A 9,913-nucleotide genomic window follows, 5' to 3' on the forward strand; every position below is an offset into this window, starting at 1 on the left:
TGCAATGTTTTCGACACACTGAATGCACATTAAGTGCAATTAATTTAAAATATATCACATATTAAGTTGAAATAAAATGTAATAAGTTGCCATTAAGAGTGATTTTTTTGGAACAACTTAATTGGTACTTTATTACAACTTTATATCTACTTTCATAATTGCTTCTAGTGTTTTTAAAATATACTTAAAGTGCACTACACAATATAATGACACGCAATTAATGTGATTTAAAATATACTTTAATGTCAGTTAACAATAAACTTAAGTGTGAATTAAATGCAATGTTTTCAACACACTGAATGCACATTAAGTGCAATTAATTTAAAATATATCACATATTAAGTTGAAATAAAATGCAATAAGTTGCCATTAAGAGTGATTTTTTGGACAACTTAATTGGTACTTTATACAACTTTATATCTACTTTCATAATTGCTTCTAATATCTTCAAAATATAGTTAAAGTGCACTACACAATATAATGACACGCAATTAATGTGATTTAAAATATACTTTAATGTCAGTTAACAATACACTTAAGTGTGAATTAAATGCAATGTTACAATCAGCAAAAACTAAATGTAAAACCCTCTAAATTTACTGACAAAATAATTTTTAAAAGAAATACATAACCTTTCTGTTGATGCACAAGAAAACCACAAGAAACACTATGCATAAACACAAACAGTTTTGGAAAGAGACCTTTGGGTAATGCTTTACAAAAATATATTAGTTACCTACTTCAGTTAACATGAACTAAGAATGAATAATACTTTTAAGCATTTATTAGTCTAAGTAAGATAATAGTCTTGGCTAAAAAATAAACTAATATTAACAAATGAGACCTAATTAAAAGTGTTACCGAACCTTGTTATTTATCTCTTAAAGGGATACTCCACTTTAAAATGAAAATTCTGTCATCATATACTCACCCTCATGTTGTTTCAAACCTGTATAAATTTCTTTCTTCTGCTGAACAGAAAGAAAGATATTTAGAAGAATGTTAGTAACCAGACAGTTGGTACCATTGACCATTGATTTTTTTTCCTACAATGGAAGTCAATGGTACCAAAATCTGTCTGGTTACTAACATTCTTCTAAATATCTTTCTTTCTGTTCAGCAGAAGAAAGAAATTCATACAGGTTTGAAACAACATGAGGGTGAGTATATGATGACAGAATTTTCATTTTAAAGTGGAGTATTCCTTTAAACCTTTACCAGCACAAACATTAAACAGGACCAAATGCTTACTCCAGCATTATCTAAGTTTGTCTAAAAAAAAAAGAAAAAAAAAATCTCCAAAAGCACAAAAAACAAAATTATTTGTCACCCAATTTTTTAAGTTGTTGGAAAGTGCTGTTTATGTCAATGTCCCAGATGCTCTCCAGAGTATATGTGAATGGAAATGTTTCAAAGATGCAGGAAAGTCAGAAAAAATGCCTTGAGGAAAAAAACAGAAAATTTGTTTATAATACAGATCCAGTCCATTATTAGATATACAGTTGCGCTTCAAAGTTGATATACACCTTGCAGTATCTGCAAAATGTTAACAATTTTTGCAATAATAGGGATCACAAAAATGTATACGTTTTATTTTTATTTAGTATTACCCTGATGAAGCAGTTTATTCTGCAAGGTGTATGTAAAATTTTGACTGTTAACTGTTGATGAATGTGTGATGTGATTGATTACCTCAGTCACCAGGGCCACATTGTAGTAGAAAGCTGGGCAAGGTTCCTTCTATTTCCCACAAACACCAGGATTCCACTGACTACGCCATCTTTACTGACACTGGGCTTAAAGTGATTCAAAATAGAGAACCTTTTTATTGCTACTTTACATGGAATTAAGCATAACTTTATCAATTACACAAATATAGATATATGACCCATGCAAACCCAGGACCAATGCAAATTAAGAAAGGTATTCTTACATTTTAAGCTTGCCCCACATAGCTATCTTCATGAAGGATGTTCCTGTTCCTGTATTTACCACGGTTGACACAGCAATGCTGCAAGCCTTCTTCCTTTGGTTTGTTACCTATAAAATATATGATGATTATAGGGGCATGTGTAAATGCACAGGTGGGAATTTATTACTTGCACATGCAAAAGATTCAAAGCATTTAAAAGCTATAGGGATAGTTAGTGACTTGAAGGTAGTGTTTTAGCTTGATCAGGATGTGCTGTCATGATAAATCTTGTAACATCACCTCATCAATACAGGTCTGTGATTCCACACCGCTTGCACTGTATCTCCAATAACAAATATGAACTGATCCTGCAAAATGAATGTTTAAATCCAGATAAACACAAAAATATTACATATTCCAAAACAAATAGTAATTGAACAACTCTTTAAATACAAAATGAAATTGAACACATTACAAGCATTTTTTCTAGAGGTGGGTAATATATTAAATATTTATGGTGGTTATAAGATTGATTATTTGTATTAAATGTATATAAACGTCTTCGAGTGTTACAATATTGGATCAGCATTCAGCAATTTTTTAGTAGTGCTAGCTTGTTTAAAATAATTTAAAAAGTCGGTTTAGTTTTTTTTTTTTAAATCAGCAACCAAATTCCTCGAACACACACGCCTTCCTCACATTACAATGTAAGACATTATTAGAATGCAATCATATATAAATTATTGAAAACATGATTCATTCACCTCCCGAGTTTATAATATCTGCGATTAAAATGCACTCAGCAACTGACATGTTACGGTGAAAAAAATTAACTAAAGAAAGCATCAAGATATACTTACTTGACTGATTATTTGCAGCATAACGTCTCATCTGCAAACAAACATCCAAACGTGGTGCTACTTTTGTTTTCTTGTTGTTTGGCTAGCTTCAGTATCATCACGCACGCATCGCAAACGGATCGCAAAACATAGCGCATTTTTCAAACTCTAGTGAAGTAGTGCGTCATAATGACGTAGTATTTCTCGCGCATGCGCATTAGACAACATATTCATATATCATGCATGGTTAAATGTTATTTCAGCTTTTCTGTTTAAGTTGAAGTTGTTCTAACTCATTGTGTTGTTAAACTCTGTAAGTTCACAAAACTTTACTCATTAACCTAACTAAAAGTCAATCTTTTTTTTCAATGTAGTGTAGTGTGATTAAAATTAAATGTATTTTAACTGAATTTAAATGCAAATTCATTTTGTTTACATTTGTTTAACTTTTGCTCGCAATTAATACAATTAAATGTGTGTTTAATTGACTTAGAACAACATAATGATATTGAAAGTATTATGTTCACAGATGTAAAGTAGCTACAACACATTACTATTAGGCTTCTCTCATATATTACATTTTATTTTCAAATATTATGTAGAAAGCTGACACTAGTTGAGTTCATAGAGCAAGGGCTGGTGATAAAAATGTCAACAATAAGTTGTACTGGATTATACTGTATAAGCAGATGTATTGGAAAAATACATTTCAACTGCATAATGCACACAGTATATATTATAGACAAAACACATTTAAAATACATTAACAAATTAATTTTGGACAACACACTTGAGTTGGAATTAAAATCAATTATTTTCCATGTTTTCCATTAAAACTGTTATTTTATTTAGTATATATTAGTCAATACATCAACATAATTTTCCTTTAATAACTTATAACTTTAACTTTAATAAATTTAAAACACTATAAATCATAATTATTTAAAATGTATGTTTAAGTAAAACTTAGTAGACATTACAAAGTGCATTTTTTAAAACATGCACTTAAGTGTGTTTATAAATATTGTCATGAAAGTGTTCTTTCTTTAAGTAACATTTAATTAGACATTATTAAAAAGTGCATTTGTAAAAAGTGCACTTAAGTGTGTTTATAAAATTATGATGAAAGTGTACTTTATTTAAGTTGAGCTTAATTAGACATTATTACAAAGTGCATTTTTAAAAAGTGTATTTAAGTGTGTTAAGAAATATTGTGATGAAAGTGTTCTTACTTTAAATTAAACTTAATTAGATATTATTACAAAGTGCATTTGTAAAAAGTGTACTTAAGTGTGTTAAGAAATATTGTGATGAAAGTGTACTTACTTTAAATTAAACTTAATTAGACATTATTACAAAGTGCATTTTTAAAAATGCACTTAACCCCTTGCTCATCACCCCCAATTTTGGCAAGTGCTGCATACATGACATACCCAAAATAAAAAGGTTGCTGCTCATAAGTCATTCTGAATAGACACATAACACACATATATTTAGAAAGCCAACCCTTGAGAGTTTATAGTTCAAGACTCAAAATTAACCAGACTGTTATTAATGTTGAGATATATAAGCTCAAACATAAAAACAAAAGCAACAAATATTAAGAATATATTTATTAAATGTTATAGATTATATAATGTTATATAATGGTATAAAAATATTATTTGAATTTAGGATAGCAACTTATAACCACAACTAAAGTGTAGCCACAACTGTGGTCATGCTTCATTTCAAATCGGAGTATGTTATCTCTAAAATTATGCATTTTATGAAGCCTATTGTGAGACCATGTCAGGGGAGGATTTCAGAGAATTTTTTTTAGAAGGCTACAAGTTTCTCATCAAATAGTTTATTGCCCTATACAACGCCAATTTACAGTCTCTGACTCATATCTGGCAGGAGAACTGACCCATTAGTGTTCTTTTCATTTAAATCGACCAAACTCACACCTTTGCCAGCATGAAACTTAATCTTCATTATTCTTTTATCCTTATTCTTTTGTTTGAATTCAGCCATTACAGCCTTCTTCTGGCATAATGCTTGGCCATCGATAGCTATGTAAATCGTGAATACATGATTAATCCTTAAGTCTTGTTTAGAAAACAAACAATACAAAACAATTATTGGAACTTTTAAATGCGAATTATTTTTATAAAATGACTGTATGGAATAGAAAGCTCCTGCAGCAGGTGCATTAGCACAACAGGTAGCCTCAAGCTACATGACACAATTTAATTTATTAATATTACACTTTTCTTTAAAGCTCACTTTTAAACACCATCGAGTATTTGTATCATATTCCGGTCGCGGTTTAAAATAGTTTCAAGTCATAAAATTATTTTGAAATATGTTATATTTAGCATTTTAGATGAAGCTATGGGCTATCATTACCTAGCATATGCATTCTGTAAACATTCTTTATTCATATGAAAACCCCAAATCGCACGAAAATCACCCACAAAACACAAATACTTCGTATCGTGCATTTATTAGTTACTTGTTTCAGGTGAAGAGATGTCACTTTCGCTTTGTTATCATGGATGTGCAGAATCAGGAAGTGTAAACATACGCGTCATGCATAAGAGGTCACGTTGAATCACGTGAAGATGATTGACAGCTGGTACAGCGAATAATAAAGATTTGAGGTCAAGTATGACGCAAATCAGGAAGAGGAGAAACACATCTCGCTCTGTGCGCTGTTTGAGCTCTAAAGATCGCATAATTCAGTGGAAAATGAACAGAATTTTTATTCTGTATGATCAAAATATTGTACAAACATGTGATAATTAATCATTTTTCTCCAAATATGCACACTATTGAACTAATAACCCTGGCGGATGCTGTTTATTATATGTATTTGACCACAAATAAACCGGAGAAGACGAGAATGAATGTTTTGTGAGTGATAATTTCTATTCAAAATAACGATCGTTACAGATGAATTATTTTGCACTCCTGGCATAAATTAAGAAATTAATGTCACTGCAAACCACTTAAATCATAAACAGTGGTCAAATATCGAAGCTGGAGTCTTACTGTGCGTTCACACCGCCGGCGGCGAGAGCGTCAAAGTGGCCGGAAGCCATTCATTTTCAATGAGAGCCGGCGGCGAGCACCGGCGAGGGCGGCGCGGCGCGTCTTGGACGGCGAGAGCGGCGAGAAGAGTTGAAATCAAGTCAACTTTATGGTAATAAGCTATGACGCGGTTCGGCGGCAACCAATCGGAATGTAGAAGTCCTCCGCCTGAGAGGATACGAGAGAACACAATTCTGTAAACTTTGGTTCCCACCACATTAGTTCCTAAGCAAAATGGAGGAAAAATTAATCATTTCTGTTGCGGGTTTCCCGTTATTGTACGACTTGTCATCCATAGTGTTGTCAGTTGATTAGAAAAAGCTGCGCAACACTATTTATAGGCAACATTTTCGCGCTAGAACTTCTTTGAACTAAAAACGCTTGTTTTTTAAGCAGGAATGCAATTCATTTGCTCAAAATAATAATGATGTTGACCAATTGCAGCAACGGGTTTTGCGGCCCCTTTAAATGAAGTTTTTTATAAAATCACGCATTCTAATCTACGTCAGAGCGTCAGAGCGTCCCCGAATCTTTCTACAGCGTCGGTGGCAGGGCGGCGAGAGCGAATTTTGCCGCTCTCGCCGGCGGCGGTGTGAACGTACAGTTAAACCTTCCTTATGATGCTGAGTTTGTCCAGATCAAGTAAGAGTGTGATGTTTTAAAGAGTAATGAATTTTGAACAACGTTAAGTTGGGATCACCAGTGGCCCTATGACGGGCAAGGGGAAGTGTGTTTATAAATATTATGATAAAAGTGTACTTCCTTTAAGTAAAACTTAATTAGACATTATTACAAAGTGCATTTTTAAAAAGTGTATTTAAGTGTGTTAAGAAAGTTTGTGATGAAAGTGTACTTACTTTAAATTAAACTTAATTATTACAAAGTGCATTTGTAAAAATTGTACTTAAGTGTGTTTATAAATATTGTGATGAAAGTGTACTTTCTTTAAGTTAAGCTTAATTAGACATTATTACAAAGTGCATTTTTAAAAATACACTTAAGTGTGTTTATTACTGTTATGAAAGTGTACTTACTTTAAGTTAAACTTAATTAGATAGTATTACAAAGTGCATTTGTAAAAAGTGCACTTAAGTGTGTTAATAAATATTGTCATTAAAGTGTATTCCCTTTAAGTACACATAAGTGGTCTTTAATTTTAATTTTATTATATTATCTGCAAGTGCACTTTTCAAAAAGTATACTTTTATTATTTTAAGCCCACAAAAAGTGCGCTTTCAATACAATTAAGCACACTTCTTTTTCACAAGGGGTAGACATAGTGTATTGTGTTAGTGTATTATTGTATTTTGAAAATTAGTTTTTGAGTTTAATTTACAATGTGTGATTTTGAGCATGAAATTAACCGTTTTGCCAATTGTGTGTTTTAGGTGTGTTGGTGCGTTAAGAGTTTAGGAAACTTGTTAAATGTATTGAAAAAACTGTCATAGCGATTGTAAAAAACTGTAAAAACAAACGACTAACGTTATTTTTACATTAACAGTAGCCTAGGCTGCAATCTAGTGTATGTTGTAGCAACAATGGGTTGTACATTAATATTAATATTAGCTCAAATGATCTATAGGGAATTTTAATAATTAATCATGAATATGATTAATATTTTGCATATACAGTTACATTAATTTATCGCAGCTGAACTAGATTGATATATGAATGATTACCATAACGGGTTATGGTTCGTCATTAATACATCAATAGTCTTATTTCAGCTCGAAGTTATGGGATAACTTTAATGGAATTAATTTAGTTATCAAACAATCTGTTTGTCCAGCAAACATTGAACGTAAGATTAACTTAACTCTCAAGGAAAATGATCCTTCTTACAAACACGAGAAAGAGTATCTTTTCCAGGCCTTGAAAAGACACTCTCGGTGTTTGTAACATTAGGTTACTTAAATCGTACCAAGATAAAGCATATAGCTAAGATCGAACATTTCAGGGACTTAGTAACATGAGCAATTAAAACAGAGTCAATCAAGGATATATGGAATTTAATAATTGGACTAATAGCCTACATCGAACTAAGGAATATAACAAACTACACAATACACACGGATTATATGTCTATGTACATAAAATACAGTTAAACTATACAAGATAACGAATAACAGTGAGAGAGAGAATAAAATGATCAGAATTAGAGAAAGATAGAATGACAGAAAAGGATGAGAGAGCAGATGAGAGAGAGAGAGAGAGAAGGATGGGAGATGAGATCGGAAGTGAAAGCAAAAATCTGCGATCAGAGATTGCAGTTGGCTATGGCAAAAATCACAGACAGTAACCCTTAAGAGACAACAAAGAAATCACATTATAAGTTCAATTCAATAATCGTGTATATTCAATAATTCAATAAATAAAAGTGAAGTTGCCGGGAATGATTCAGGCTAAGTTCATTCAGCTCGTGAATGAACAGAGGCGAATAGGAAAATGAAACTAGACTATAGAAAAACATAAAAAGAAATAAAAGAGAAGCAGGCCGAAGCCGGTCCGGACTTGGGTTTCCAAAGTTTTGGAGGAGGGAGAAGAGAAAGAGAATTGAGGGTTTGGACTTTTTATCAGTGTCCCGTGTACGCCTCCTTTTCCGTGGATGACGAATCAGTTTAGAGCATTCCGATCAGGAAGATTGTCCTGGTGTGTTAATGCTGCCCGACCCTCGTGTGGAATCACGAGGGGGCAAAATGTGATATTATGCTCGGGGAATTAAAACGCATGGAACCATAACGTTTATCACAGTCTCTTATCAAAAATCACCTTCGTTATGCAAAGGGGATTAAAACAATACTAAGGACGAATATTGACAAAGATAGCAACATAGAGATACATTATTTTGTTGAACAAAGGCACTTTAAGATTACATTACTGTAATTCAAAAACACAACTACTCTAATATCACTCTGGGGAACATGCAAATCACCCAGAACACTCTTTATACAGTTGTAATAGTTGGTAAAATGACATTTTACTAGTGGAAGTCCATATATGGTAATGTGCGTGTCTGTGTGTATCTGTGAGGTGCGTTGGAATGTTGCGCCCCCGTTGTCTCTTGTGGTGGCGTACCATGTGAGGGGTTGGGGGTTTGATTGGAACATGTTACTCGGCCAAAACAAAGGTAGTTCTGTGGGCAGACTAACTTGATAGCCTGAGGCGTCATATAATTTTGCTGAGAGAAGCAAGATAGTCCTAGTTGTCCAAAACAACTGAATGGGGTAAGTCTCGTAATTTTCCTTCAGTACACAAAGAACAAACGTTAGGCACAGTAAGGGAATTGTGGTCGCAGCACGTGATAGTTTGAGAAACAAACCGGGGCCTGTTCGTTGATTTCATTAAGTCGTGTGAAACATTAACCAGGCCCTCCTTGTAGACACTTGTAGTCATTGTGTCAGAAAGCTAGTCATTTAGGGCTTGTATATGCTCATATGTGTTTTAGCATGAGAGGAACAATCAGGATTCGCTAATTCAGAGCATCTGGCCAGATAGACTGTCAGTGTCGTTACAATGTGAACCTTTTTGCAGATAAACAAATGTGCATTTTCGGACAAGTTAATTGAGTAAATCATACTCCCACTACAGTAATTAATAACAGACTATATTAAACACATTTCCTAAATAGGCCTGTGACTGTATCTTACATTTTATGAAATAGTACAATTAGTTAAAAATAAAGCTTAAAATGCTTCCTGTTCGCATATTTCATAATAAAAATTGACAAATTATTTCAATCACAGTTTTTTTGTCATCATTCATAGATTTCATGTTAAAATAATATACAGATGCACTACCCTCTTCAAAATACAGCTGATATATTGTTGTACTTATTTATTGTAAAGTTTGCCAATGGATAAATCAGCTAATCCCAAAAATAATCATTAGATTAATCGGAAAAATAATCGTTAGATTAGTCGACTAATCGAAGAAATAATCGATAGATTAATCGACAACAAATATAATCGTTAGATGCAGCCGTAGTCTGATTTGACGTTTACTTGACTGACAGGACAGCTGTTTCTGTGTTTGCCTAGCAACAAAAATGCAGTTCGCTGCTCGTTCTGTGTGATTGGGGCAGTGCTGT

Source organism: Squalius cephalus (genome assembly GCF_949319135.1).
Source record: "Squalius cephalus genome assembly, chromosome: 8".
NCBI lineage: Eukaryota > Metazoa > Chordata > Actinopteri > Cypriniformes > Leuciscidae > Squalius > Squalius cephalus.